This window comes from Pristis pectinata, chromosome 14, assembly GCF_009764475.1.
Source record: "Pristis pectinata isolate sPriPec2 chromosome 14, sPriPec2.1.pri, whole genome shotgun sequence".
In the NCBI taxonomy this organism is placed as follows: Eukaryota; Metazoa; Chordata; class Chondrichthyes; order Rhinopristiformes; family Pristidae; genus Pristis; species Pristis pectinata.
The window spans coordinates 30,147,062-30,162,005 of record NC_067418.1 but is presented as its reverse complement, the minus strand read 5'-3'; positions in this window follow the sequence as shown (position 1 = coordinate 30,162,005).

The window sequence follows — 14,944 nt, the reverse complement described above, 5'->3', positions numbered from 1 at the left end:
AAAAGTCACTGTAGGCTGTTCAAACATCTTCAATGTCCACAAAGTGTACTTCAATGACGAGGAAGTGCTTTTATCAGCATTTAGGTGCTGAGATGATGACACCAGTGGGAGCACTCCATTACTGAAGTCATTGTTATGACTATATTTTAAGGTCTATACTTTGGGGACTTCAGGGCATGTGTCAAAGACAGTTCCAACAGTAAAAGACCTTATCCCACAGAATCTTCACAGGCACCACATCCCATTTGCACCTCTCTGCTGAGAAACCTACTTGCAGGCTCAGATCTTCCAAGGCATTCTGCGGGAAGGCCTTCAGCAATATTCTTGTGCCTGCACTGTTCTGAGTTGGAGGCCAAAGTCATATTGACTTTCAAATTCCTTGCTACGGAACCTTTCCATCAACTCCTCGGTACTAATCAATAAGCTTCAAAACCTGGGTCTCGGTACCTCCCTCTGCAACTAGATCCTTAACTTCCTCATCAGGAGACCACAGTCAGTGCGGATCGGTAGTAACATCTCGTCCTCGTTGACAAACAACACAGACGCACCACAAGGATGCGTGCTTACCCCATTGCTCTACTCTCTCTACACTCATGACTGTGTGGCTAGGCACAGCTCAAACACCATCTATAAATTCGGCAATGATACTACTGTTGTTGGCAGAATCTCAGATGGCGATGAGGAGGTGTACAGGAGTGAGACAGATTGACCAGTTGAGTCGTGTCACAATGAACGTCAGCAAGACTGAGAAACTGATTGTGGACTTCAGGATGGGGAAGTCGGGAGAACACACACCAGTCTTCATTGAGGGGTCAGAGGTGGAAAGGGTGAGCAGCTTCGAGTTCCTGGGTGTCAACATCTCAGAGAATCTGTTCTGGGCCCAACACATTGATGCAATCACAAAGAAGACACACCATTAGGAGTTTGAGGAGATTTGGTATGTCACCAAAGACTCTTGCAAATTTCTACAGATGTACGGTAGAGAGCATTCTGACTGGTTGCATGACCGCCTGGTATGGAGGCTCCAATGTGCAGGGTCAAAAAAGGCTACAGAGGATTGTAGACTCAGCCAGCTCCATCACGGACACAACCCACCCCACCATCGATGACATCTTCAAGAGATGGTGCTTCAAGAAGGCAGCATAAGAACCCTAACCACCCAGGACATGCCCTCTTCACGTTACTACCATTGAGGAGGAGCTACAGGACCCTGAAGACCCACAATCAATATTTCAGGAACAGCTTCTTCCCTTCCACCATCAGATTTCTGAACGGTCCATGAACCCATGAACACTACCTCTTTATTCCTCTTTTACACTATTTATTTACTTTTGTAACTTATAGTAATTTTTATGTCTTTATGTCTTGCACTGCCCTGCTGCCATAAAACGACAAATTTCACGACATATGTCAGTGATAATAAACCTGATTCTGATTCTGAGTGCGGCAGATGTCGCCCAGTCTGCTGCTGCTCACCATTGCAAGTGAAGGGTCACACAGGCACCCTAATGAGGAAGAGTTGAGTTAATCTGTTATGATTTCACTGAGGAATCGTTAGCCTCTCAAGTACTATGACATTCTATCATTGCAGCCTTCCCATGCATGCAGGCAGCTATTTACTGCATTCATATTTTCATTAATAACTCAGACATTTCATGAACAGGAAAGGTTTCCAGTCTCTCATTGTGCAAGAGCTTGTGGATCATGAGAAGAATTTCCTGACAGGGAATGCCATACTGCTGGGAAGCACATACGACTCCTTCCTCCTGAGGGAATCTGCACTCTTACCCAGCATCCTCTTCTGCAAACGCTCCTCACATAAGTGTTCCCTTTAACTACAGTTGCCCAGCACAGAAGCAAGGAGAACCACACAAGTATCAGGATAATAGTGAAACATGACTTTTGTCTCGTCAAGATGAGATTTCATTGCCAGCATCAGTCCAGGGGCACCCTGCCGCATACCAGAAGCAGATGCCAAGTACTTGCTGTGTCTGCTGCATACTACACAATCTAACAAACTGCATATAGCAGACAGTGCCAAAGGCAGAGCAGCAAGGAGACTCCAAGCCCAAGCCCAAGCCTGAAGAGTAGCAGGAGGAAGAAGGCAACTATCAGGGGGCTATCCCAACTTAGCATTCACGGCTTCATCTCCCAGCTGAGCAGAAGACACAGATATTGGCCATTCAAGATACATCAATTTTCAAAAGGAGCTTGGAAAATAAAATTCCCCAATGCAAAAGTCACCCATTCTGCACTTCAATCTTTAACAACAACATCATGCACCAATAATCAGCCAGGAGAGAGCAGATGATGCATAAAATCCCCTCAGCCTGCTGTGCAGGTCTGCCTGCACTGAATATATCTCATGAATGAATAAAATACTGCTCTAATTACTTTAGTGGCTCGTAAAAACATCTTTATATTTCCTGATGAGTGGAATGTCTACATTTTCTGAGATGCTCTCTATTTTCCAGGTATAAACAGTGCTGTGTAAATTCTCTTGACATATCTTATGACAGCATAAACTTTCTTTCAGCATTGTCCTGTTGTTTTGGGGAATGTCAGTCCTGGAAGAAACTACTGTCACCACCTCATGCCAGGCTCTTTTTATGATTGACCTGTTAGATTTCATGGACCCCCAAATATAGAACACAGAACGCAAACACTAAGATAGGCCCAGGGGTGATAAGTTGATATTTTTTACATAATTTGAGAAGTTTGGTGTGCAAATTTGGTTTGGAATACTATGTTGACTTTCATTTTGGCATTGTGGACAGACGTACATTGTGATGGTCATCAGAAAAAGGAAGGTAAAATATGAAACTGATGATGTATAAGGGATGGTGTATAAGGATTTGCAATTACATTTTGTGGTAGTGCATTGGATAAATTGGTCATTGACAACCAAAGTGGTATAGGGCCATTTAGGTGGCCTTTTTCCCTCCCTTTCCTTCATCTTTTCTTCTTCCTTCTGACCATTTACTTGCTGCTGCACATTTGTTTGCAGTACGTGGTAGAAAGAGCTGAGCCCTCATGATGGAGAACCTGTGTACCATATAACAGACCATATAACATAGGACTTTCTCTGCCCTATCCAACAGGCCTCATCCTGGACTAGGCAACTCTTGCTTGGGTTCATCAATGGTTTGATCTATCATATTTGGTATAGTAACATGACATTCTAATGTTACCCAGATCTACATTAAAATCATGAACAATGTTGGCATTAGATTGCCTTAGTCACCCAACTGATACTCATTGGTTTGTCATGGGGGAGCGTCACAGAATGAATGCATCATGGCTACTGCCTGGATATAGTACTAACTTGTGTAGTAGTCTGGGCTTGCTCAGACCAATTGTGCTTTAAGGAGTGGTCTCTGTTTTGTTTGTGATGTATCCCCAAGTTGACATAAGTTGATAGCAAAACAATATGCCTGCTATCAAAGGCACATTGTGCCATCAGGGAGCCTGCCTTGCTTGCAAAGTTACTGCACTCTTGTGAGAGAGAAAGAAACATATTCTGCTTTCTTAGAATATAACAACATCAGGTCATACAACAGCCGAGGCAAACTGTGTGATGCTGTCAAGGAGCTCAGTTCGTGAAAATACATGGTCAAGGTGAGCTCAATGGCCACCAACAGATTGGTCTCTGTTCTACGCTGAGGTTGCATTTGTGGATAAAACACATGAAAGATTTATTCTTGAACATCTTCGCTGAAACTCAAAAGCCTCATATACAGCTACACAAACTCAAGAACTGACTTCTAAAGATCCTATGGATGAGGCCTTTTACTGATATCCTTACTCCCTCACATTCTCCTCCTCTTCTAGAATTTGTCCTGCCCTGCATTCTGTTCACTCTCTAAATCATGCTACATTTCACAAATGTACTCACGTTTGTGAATAGCTGCTTTATGCAGGAATAGAAACAGAAAAAGTTTTAAATGCTCTACAGATCAGGCAGCATCTGTACAGGGAGAAACAGAATTAATGTTTCAGATCAATGTCATCAATGTGATTTTGCAGTTTTTATTTCAGATTTACAATATCTGCATTTTTTTTGCTTTTCAATTGCTTTATGCAGAATTGGAAGTCAAGACAAAGTTCTTGTGCATCAATCCTGCAGACTTCAGCATTGTCACTAAATCGAATCAGCATCAAGCCAATGGAAAACACTCAGCAACTAAACTTAAAAGTAGTTGAAGACCGCTTTAACATACAGTTCTTCCTGCTACTGAATGCAAACTCAGCCGTGAACCTTCAAGAGATGGTGTTATCTGGAGCATGGCCACTCGAATGTCAAATTTGCAATGCATGCTGATTGACATTATAACCTCCCTACATTGCGTACCTCCAACAAGAATTATACACTAATTACCAAATGACATTTGGCACTATTCCCATTCGAAATGTGCACACGACATTTTGAAGTCAACTTAGATCCTCAAGACCCCAAAGAACTAACTCTCTAGAGCCAAATATTGCAGCCAATATCTGAGAAAACTTTACAACGAAATGCATTTTTGAAAATATACAGATCAAAGGTGAATTTTTGAAGCAGATGTCTTTTGATGTGGAAAAGCATGTGAACTTTTCTTGTATTAAGATTTGATTAAAATTATATTTGCCAGTCTCAACTTCTTCTACAGGCTGCCACTTTGAGATGTCTTACTGGATTACAGGGCTTAATTTGCCTCTCAACTGTAAACAGCAGTCCTTTTACTGATTGGTGTGATGTTTACCGGTGTGTATCCTTTACAAATAAATTCATCTAATAGAGGACTATCACACTGATTTGCAACCATTTGAACTTTAAAAGCATTAAAAAATTGCAGAAATCTAGTGAGAGAGTGAACAGTGTAACCTGGGAGATATGGCTTCCAGCAAAACAAGGTGATGGGAATAAATGTGCCTAGAAATTGGATTTCATCTTTTTTTGCTGTGCTGGACATGTGGTGCCTAAAAAAGTTGTGATATGGCCAAATATACATTAGAAAGAATGCAATAGTGATTTATTCCAATAATCATGCAATATGCGTGGTTTGCGATGGAACCAGTTTTAGGTGAACAGTTAACAGCTGCCTGCATGGCAAGCCAGCAATACTGGAAAGTCCCATTGCCCAAGATGCCATCAATTTGTCAATGAAATCCACAATTTACTCCACACTAATTGAGGAATGACATCAGTCCTAGAAAACACCCTCTGCAGACACCAGCAATATGTACTATAGTTGCCATGAAGAGTAGAGGCAGTTCGTAGAAGGAGAGAGTCCCTAAGTGTAATGAAAGAGATGTGGCATTCGCATCAGTTCGATAAATAGTCATGTGGGCTGGGGGCCAGGAGACCCATTAGGACCACAATGGGAAGACGCAGACAAGAGGTGGCTCCATGTCTCCTCCAGGTGTGATAACCTGCACTTATTTGACCAACATTGAAATAAATGTTCACAGGAATCGTCAGGATAAGCTGCTACCTCTGAAAGTAGTTGAACGGAACCATTCCAATAAATGAATCAGTGACTCATGCCCTTATCTGTTGTGATCAATACAGATGGTTCTGCCAGCGCAGAAGCCGAGGGGTTATTTGGTGTAATCATTGATTGTTGGTGAACTATGTTGATGCTGAGTATGGAGAGGGTCATATTGTCTAGATGGAGACTTTGGTTTAGCAGGCTTCACATGATACATTTCTATCTGTCAGTGAATGCATTATTTTTGATGCAATCTGTCCCCTCTCTGGTCTACTAGGTGGTGAGACGTGGTGTTCTGCTGTGATGTCCCTCTGATAGCCTTAATTGTCCTTGTGGTCCACTTCCTGCTCTTCTTCCAGCACCAGAGGCGGTCTTCAGATTGCATGTACAGTCAGTCTCTACACAGTTGAATACAGACTACAGGGTGCCCCTGGATTGACAAAATCATTGGAGTTTTATTTTTAGAAGACCATTGATGTTTACCACAATGATTCTTGAACTTGCTTGGCTCTTACAGCAATTCTCAGCAGCTCTGATAGGACTTTCAAAGGGCTCCTCTCCAGCATGAAGGAGAGGAGTCCTTGTCACAAAGGATCCAGGCCTCTGGATAGTGCTGACTACAGAAAATATCTGGCAGTTGGGTCTCCTGAAGGATGCTTCCCAAAAGATAGTATTTCTTGATGTATACTGCAGATGATCCACAACATCTTGACAACTGAAAAAGTGGAATCCTATTTTGCAGTTGAAAAGGTCCGAATTATTAGTAGGATCCCTTGTGGGCACAAGGATGACAGTATTCATGGAAAGACAGCAATGTTGGGAAATCACTCTGCCCAAGATGCCACCTGGAGGTTACTGAAATGAGAATGTGTCGACTTGCCTCACTGCAAATACAGGACCTCGGTGACCCCTCTCAAGCTGCAATGAGCCAAAATTGGGAGACGCTGCAGATATCTGCAGGTGCTGCTTGAGGTCATTCAAGGGGATCAGATACTAAACAGCTTTGCCTTCCTTTTTGTTCTATCACCCAGTTCTAATAGACAGATTAGTGATTCAAGACATGCATAGAAACGAGGTGGGAAGAATCTCAAAGTGAAATAAAATATCACACTTTACTTTTACATAACATTACAATGAATGCACAGACTAGAGCTAGTGAAAAGGCTCTACATAAACCTCACACCATTTTAATGAAGTGCTTAAGTATCCTTCCATTCTCCTTTGTTCACTTATAGAGTTGTACAGCATAGAAACAGGTTCTTTTGCCCATTGAGTCCATGCTGACCATCATGCCCATCTATTCTAATCTCACTTGCCTGCCCTGCATTAATTCCATATCCCTCTATTCTCTGCTCGTTCAAGTATCTGTCTAAATGCCTCTTAAATGTTGTTACTGTTCCTGCCCTGTCCCCAGTCCTTCCTTTGGCAGCTCAAACCAGAAACCGGTTACTCTTTGTGTGAAATATTTACCCCTCAGAACCATTTTAAACCCCCTCTCCCTCACTTTAAACCAATGCCCTCTATTTTTAGACACCCCTCCCATGGGAAACAGATGCTGGCATCTCTCATAATTTTATATACCTCTATCATGTCACCGCTCAGCCTCTTTCACTCCAGTGAAAACAAGCCCAGCCTATCCAATCCCTCTTTATAATTCAAGACCTCCAATCCAGGTAACATCCACGTGAATCTTGTCTGCACCCTCTCTAGCTTAATCACATCCTTCCTATAGTGTGGTGACCAGAACTGCACACAATACTCCAAGTGCGGCCTTACCAATGTTTTTGTATAGCCGTACCCACTCTTATACTCAATGCCTCTGCTGAAGAATGCAAGCATTCCGTATTCTTTCCTCACCACCCTGTCTGCCTGTGTTGCCACTTTCAGGGCACTATGTCATTGTAACCCAAGGACCCTCTATTCAACAACACTTCTCCGGGCCTTGCCATTCACTCTGCATGTCCTGCCCTGGTTTAACTTCCCAAAATGCATCGCCTTGCACTTGTCTGTGTTAAATTCCATCTGCCATTCTGTTGCCACTTTCCCAATGGATCAATATTCTGTTCTAACCTTAGACAAGCTTCTTCACTGTCCACTATACCACTAACTTTGGTGTCATCTGCAGACTTACTAATCATGTCACCTACATTCTCATCCAACTCATGTTTATATATATTTGACAAACAACAAAGGACCCAGCACTGATCCCCATGGCAGAGCACTGGTCTCAGGCCTCCAATCTACCACCCTCTGCCTTCTACCGTCATGGCAATTTTGTATCCAATTTGCTAGCTCACCATGGATCTCATATGTTCTAACCTTCTGGCCAGCCTACCACACAGGACCTTGTCAAAGACCTTGCCGAAGTCCATATGGGCAATGTCTGCCACCCTGTCCTCATCAATGATCTTGGTCACCTCTTCAAAAAAACTCGATCAAATTCATGGGTCATGATTTCCCATGCACAAAGCTATGCTGACTAAATCAGTCCATAATCAATCCTTACCTTTTTAAATGCAAATAAATCCTATCCCTCAAAATCCCTTCCAGTGACTTTCCAAGACATACCAGTCTGTAGTTCCTCGACTTATCCTTGCTGCCCCTTTTAAATAAAGACACAACAATAACTATCCTCCAGTCTTCCAGTACCTCACCCATGGCTAATGAAGATACAAAAATCTCTGCTAAGGTCCCAGCAATCTCCTCCTCTGTTTTGTATAACATCCTAGGATATACCTGCCTGGGCTTCATCCACCTTTATGCGTTTCAAGACTCCCAACACCTCCTCCTGTGTAATTTGATGAGCTCCAAGACATCACGGTTTCCTTCCCTGAACTCACTGGCTTGCATGTTATTCCCTATGGTAAATACACATGAGAAATATTCATTTAAGACCTTGCTCATTCCCCATGGCTCCACACACAGATTACCAGTCCTTAAGGGGACCTACTCTCTCCCTAGCTACCCTTTTGTCCTTAATATACTTATAAAATCTTCTAGGATTTTCCTTTGTGTTATCTGCCAGGGATGTCTCATGGCCCCTTTTTGGCCTCCTAATTTCCTTTTTAGGTGCACCCTTACATCTCTTATACTCTTCAAGGAACTCGCTTGATCTCACTTGAACTCGCCTGACTTATGTCTTCTTCTTTTGGCTGAACAGACCGTCAATATCTCTTGTCAACTGAGATTCCCTGGTCTTGCCAGCCTTGCCCTTTACACTAATAGGAACATGCTGGCCATGAACTCTTCCTATCTCACTTTTAAAAGTGTCCCACTTGGCAGACATTCTTTTACTTGCAAACAGCTTCTCCCAGTCAACTTTTTCAAGTTCCTGTCTACTGCCTTTGAAATTAGCCTTCCTTTAATTTAGGACTTTAACCAGTCATATCGTTTTCCATAATGATCTTGAAACTAGTAGAATTGTGGTCACTGGACCCAAAGTGGTCTCTCACTGACACATCAGTCATCAAATGATAGTATACTAACATTTTGCCTTGAAATGCTGGAGAGTTTGTGTTCTTTCAACCATGCCTCTATTGACACCTGCCAAAAGAGACAATGTTGCCACCAACAGTGACAATCATATCACCTTTGAGTTTTATGGTGGTAACTTTACCATGAACACTCATGTAAAACAAGCGAAGGCTTTGCACAGAGTTAGAATGGTTAATGAACTGATTCTTTGATAACAGGAAGCAATGCAACAATTGACAGGAAATGGAAGGTTACAATAAAATTCACCAAGGGATGAAGGCAGAGCTTAAAAGTTTACATATTACAATAACACCAACTAAATTATCTTTATCAAACTTGCAGTTCTGATTTTAATTAGGAAAACATTTTTGAAAGAGTTTAGCATCAAATTTCACTGATAGCTAAATAAACTGTTTTTTTCTGTTTGTCATAAGATGAGGTGACAGGTTTTTTTTGTAGTAGTACATTTTCACAATGCTCTGATGAAGTTCCTTGCCATCCATGAGACTGTGATGAGTTCATGCTCATCAAGGCTTTGACAGAAATCTTACTGATGATAAAGATCTTCTCACCAAGTAAACTTTCCATTACTAGCACTGTCTAGGCTAGGCCATCATGATTGTGATCTGGTCACTAAGTGATACCATACCTATCCACTTCTCCTCTCCTACTTTTCCCACTACTTGAGCAGCTCATCTTGTTCCATCCTTCTTGCCCCTCATTGTCACCTGACTTTTTTCACCTGTTCACATTTTGATACTGAGCTTGGAAACCAAAAATAAGCAGGTTGACAATGAAGGGTTAAAAAATCCATTAACAATCATGTTGCCAAGGATGCATTCATAAAATCACTGTGGCCATGATTTGAATTCAATTCAATCCAACAAATGTTAGTTATAAGAAAAAACCTAAAAAGCTAAAGTTGTCCCATGGAACTGTGGAAAAATAGCTCAAATATGTATTTTTATATTTAATCTAAGTCCTAAATTACTCACCTCGCCGGTGCCTTCTTTGGACTGTGTTTAATGAAAGAGAAACTAGCAAAGTGATTCAAGTGGCTCTTAGACCTGATGAAGTGTTCTATGTTTTCCATTAGTGCTTTGTTACTGAATCACCTTTAACAAAATCCCAGCGAAATCTAATCTCCCAAATATCTTGACCAATCTTCCCATTATTCATCTTGAAAAACATCAGGCAAATCCCATGAAATAAAACTAAAAGCATTTATGAATGACCTTCACCATTATTTTTATTTCTTTTTGTTCAATTTGAATGAAGCATGGCTTCTTCTGAATATAAGGGGTACATAATTACGTGTTTTGTTTGCTCAGGAGAAGATCCTCAAAATAAAGCAAAGACTATGGTATCTCCATCAGGTTCTATTTATAAGCACAAAAAAAGCACATTTAGATGCTGTGGTCATCACAATTCAATGTGTGTTCTTAACTGCAGAACCTGTTTTTCAACTTGAGTTATTCTGTGATGTTAAATGAGGACCTGTGAATGTGCTTTTAAGTACTGGAGTACACCAAAGAATGAGCTGTTTTGAGCTAACATCAAGCTGCTAATGATTTTAATGAGAGTGCCTTCTGGATTCATATTTTTTTCATAGAATACATCACACTAAAACAAAAATCAATGAGCAACATTAATTAGGGCTTTTTAAGATGCCTTCTATGGTTTTGTTTTGGTTAAACTGCACCAGATGAAGAACGCTGTGTTTTATTTAAGCTACACTATTTGACATTTAGATGAGAGAAAAGAAAGGGAAAATACTAACAAACGCAGGAACAGTTTTTGACAGCTCTTTGTCATGCAAGAGAGAAGAAAGGGGGCCAACTGTGAGATCCTACTTTGAAGCCCTGGAAATTTGTAATGAAAAATTTAAGATACAAGAGAGAAAAAGGACGAGCTATTCATTTGCCTCTGCATACATTAGCACTTGTAATTCAAAGGTTTGCTGTGTGTTTTTATAAATTCTACTCTAATAAATATCTTAGAGAATTGCTTTGATATTTCAAGATTGTCTGTGTAGCCTACATCTACTACCAATAAAACGGAAAAATATTCATCAGCCTCCAAGCTTTAATGAGAAGGTCATTGCTCTCTAATTACCAGAGACAGTCAAGCTAGATAATTTCAAAGGCATTGCTGAATATAGCGGCCATCGACAATGTAACTTGAACAGTTGTCTTTGCCTTCCTTGCAGTTTGTATCAATGAGACTCTTGATCCTTTTCCACATCTGTTTGTCGTTCAGTCTTCCAGTCAGTACTTCCAAAGCTTATTATTTTCTGGTGGGTAATATATAACTTGTCTGTAGTATATTACAGGTTGCATTGAGATAATTTCTACTATTTGAGGTCTTTAAAATACAATCTAAATTCTACTTAGTTCACCGAAGGTTTTGTTTTGCAGTACAATATGGAATAATGTTTATTCCAAAAGCAAGACTTGTCTGACAAAGTAGTCATAATGTTTTAGGGCAAAGGGAATGGGACTGACTTGAAAACATATCTTTACAATTGCGAAAACTTTGCATACTGTAGAATTGTTGATTAGAAAATAAATTAGTAACTTAGAACTTACAACTATATTGTTTGATTATTCAAATATGAACAGGCTAAGAGTGTCTTTAAATTAGTTAAAATACGTTAAAAGGCATTTATACAAGATGTTGATTATTCACTGTAATCAGAGCAAAAAATCTTGCAGATACTGAAAATCTGAAATACAAACAGAAAATGTTGGGAAAAACTCAGTATACCAAGTGGTCTCAATGGAGAGGGAATCACTGTTAATGTTTCTGATTAATAAAATTTCATCAGAATGTTCACACGTTTTCTTCAACCAATATAATTTCAGTGCCTTTAAATTGCTCTTACATTACACACTCTACTACACTATTGAAATTCCATTTTTTTACTATTTTCTTTTTAATGGTTGTTTTCTCATCCAGCTTTACTGAAATTCTGCTAATAATAAACTTTCAATTTGTAATCTTAAAATGGGCTATGCAAAAATGGGTGCTTGATGGTCAACATGCACTCAATGGGCCAAAGAGCCTCTTTTTGCCTATATCTCTCTATGAATCTATAAGTCTCTGTTAATTGAAGGCAATTGATAATCAGAGTTCCTTCTAAAAACAAAAAAAATCACAATGACTCTAGGTTTGTAATAGTTCATTTTTCTTGTCCAACTGAGAAATCTAGATATATAACCTCATGAAGGAAACTAACTTCAAGATTAGAACCTATTGTCCCTGAAAACAGGCATAAGGGATGACAACAATTGATTGATCTGTGTCTAGTGAGTTTAATGCAGACAGTGCTTCAACTTCACAGTATCAGACTGTGGTTTCAGCCAGCTATGAATTAGTCAGATGGTTCACCAAGGAACCAATTCCATAACTGGTTAATACCAGTTACAGCTCTCCTGCATTGCTTAAACCTAGTGTGCACCTCTTGTTAGTTCATTGTGGCTGGAAGAGCTGCTGGTAGATATGAAGCTGATTCAGGTACAGCACAAAATGTTTTCATATGGGAGGGGGTGAGCTCCAATTAGTTTGGAAGCTGCACTGGATGCATTAGTAGAGGAAGTAGAAAGGAATCAGCTGTGAGCCTGCAGGAACCCGAAGGTTTATCAGATCAGTGACAAAACAGAATGGGAAGCTGGTAGCTGTGGAGGTCAAAACCAGAAGCCAGCCCCTAAAAAACTGTACGTCTTTGAAGCATGGACCTGTTGCCTTTGTCTTCTCTCAAAAGCGAGTTGCAAAAAGTACAAAGATCCACAGGAGTGATCAAGGTCAGTGAAATCCTACCAACTTCAGCATTAGCATCAATACTGCCACATCCCACATACTTAACATTACTGCAAGCCTCACACCCACATCTCACAACTTGCACACACTTCAGCAATTCATCCATGACCACTGTATCACCAAACAGAATGCACAACTGACAATCATTAACACGTCATTTTCTCTTCCAGGACAAGATAGAGCAGACACTAAATTTGTGGGAGACAGGTATGCTTGCATGCTCTAACCTCAGGATGGAGACAATGCTGGCCATCATTGACATGCCTGTTGCAGAGATTGTGGACAGTAGTGAGGCTGAAGATGAATCAGGAATCTGCCCAAAGTGAGATATCTGGCACAAGCTGGAGGATGGGGAAAGAGTGGTACAGGTGGCAGTTGGTCAGAGGGTAAAATTGCTTGAGATGGGCTACAGAAGTCTCCATTGTGAGTTAAGTGAAGTAGCCTGCAGAATAAAGTAGTTGGAGTGTACAATGAGATTCTTGGTGTGTTGGGAAGCCTAATGGAGTGCCAACTTTTAACATCAATGAGCATTTATGAGTCCTGCACCAGCTTGGCACAGGGTTTGAGCAGATAGTGTAGAAGTGATGGTTAAATTTGCTCACTGCTGGATCTAACCATAATGAATGGTCTGATGACTGAGAGCACTGCAGCCACCCAATGTCAGAGTGTGGTGGGGGAATACAAGTCTGGTGCATTGCAATCTCAGACTGTTACTATTTTGGCTTTGAATTAAAATGTGCAGGAGTGCTGAAGATTCTCATAGCCTGCCACTTTGAGGATTGCTGAGACTCCGTGCTGGGGCGGGGCAGTATATCCATGGAGCATGAACCCATTTCCCTCTGTCCTCATTCTATAAGGAGCTGCATTGAAGGTTAGCAGTATTCCAGCAGTCATGCAACAGTTATGGGGCCTCACTGCATTGGAGCTCAAGGACAGGCAAAGACATACCGTATACAGGCACTAAGGGAATGCATAAGGTTGATTAATTGACTTCACCAGCAAAAGGTACGACTTAATTTATAAACTTAGCTTGGAATGCTGAGATTGTGCTATTTGTTTTTGTCTTAAGTGTTCGAAGCAGAAGTTATGTCAGCAACAGAAGGAAATTCTAGGACAGTTGTCCAATGGTTAATGGGTAACTAGGGTCAGTTGAATCACCCTGGATAAGTTCTCCAAAGGCCGAACAGGCAGAATAGGATCAATCTGAATTGCTCCTCCTTTCCTTCTCCTTCTCTTTTGCCTATTGTTGCTCCATTTCCACAGCTATTTGGCGTAGAACTGCGGACAAAGGCTTATGATGGATGGATTATATTATGTACAGTAGACCATTACAATGTCTGAGAACTCTCTGTTGAGCACTCCTGAGCTCCTTCAAAATGACCCAACCAGTAGAAGCATGGCTACAACACTTCATTGGTCTTGGGAAAACTTGTAATCCTTGCAAATGTGTGTAATCATTCTGCCTTCTAACCTCCAACAAAGCAGAATGAATTACAGTCAGTTTGCTCTGAATAACAATCATCAGTGGCATCAGAAGGTAGCAAGCTAGAGGAAGTTGCAAATATTTTAGCTCCAGCCCAGAGCGAACATGGCTCATAAAAATTTATAAGCATGGTGACCTTGACAGCCTTTGACAATGCAAATCTCATCCTGCTTTGGGGTTCTAATGTGTCTGGAGGAGATGGCACATTTTTTTCCTGCTGAATTTCAGGTAGGATAAATGCTCCCCAAATACAGTGGGCAGATGGTCCCCTCCCAAGAGCGCTTCATCATCCACTTTCTCTCTTTCAGAGGCTTGTCCTGTTCTGCTCTGTCTGCTCAGTCCCCCAGTTATGTCATTTTCCAAGAGGAAAACATACCAATGAACCTGTGTCTGGTCTGGTGCAACTGGTTTGTGCCAAAAGCCTGAAGTCAGAAGCAAGTTCTTCACCACCTGTGATACCAACAATTTTAACCACTCTAGAGGAGTAAAATTGCAGCAAAAGCCAGAAAAAATAAGATATATTTCAAGTTGAAGATCCCTTCAAATAGTTGAGTGAAGGTTTGGGGACGTTGGGGTCTGGTCCTTCCTGCAGCCTGCAGCTGAATGTATGTTCAGTTTTGAGTGTTTATCAGATTGAGAGCTGGAGTGTTGAAATCAAATATGTCAGGGATAATGGTAAATTAACTCCGTACACTGA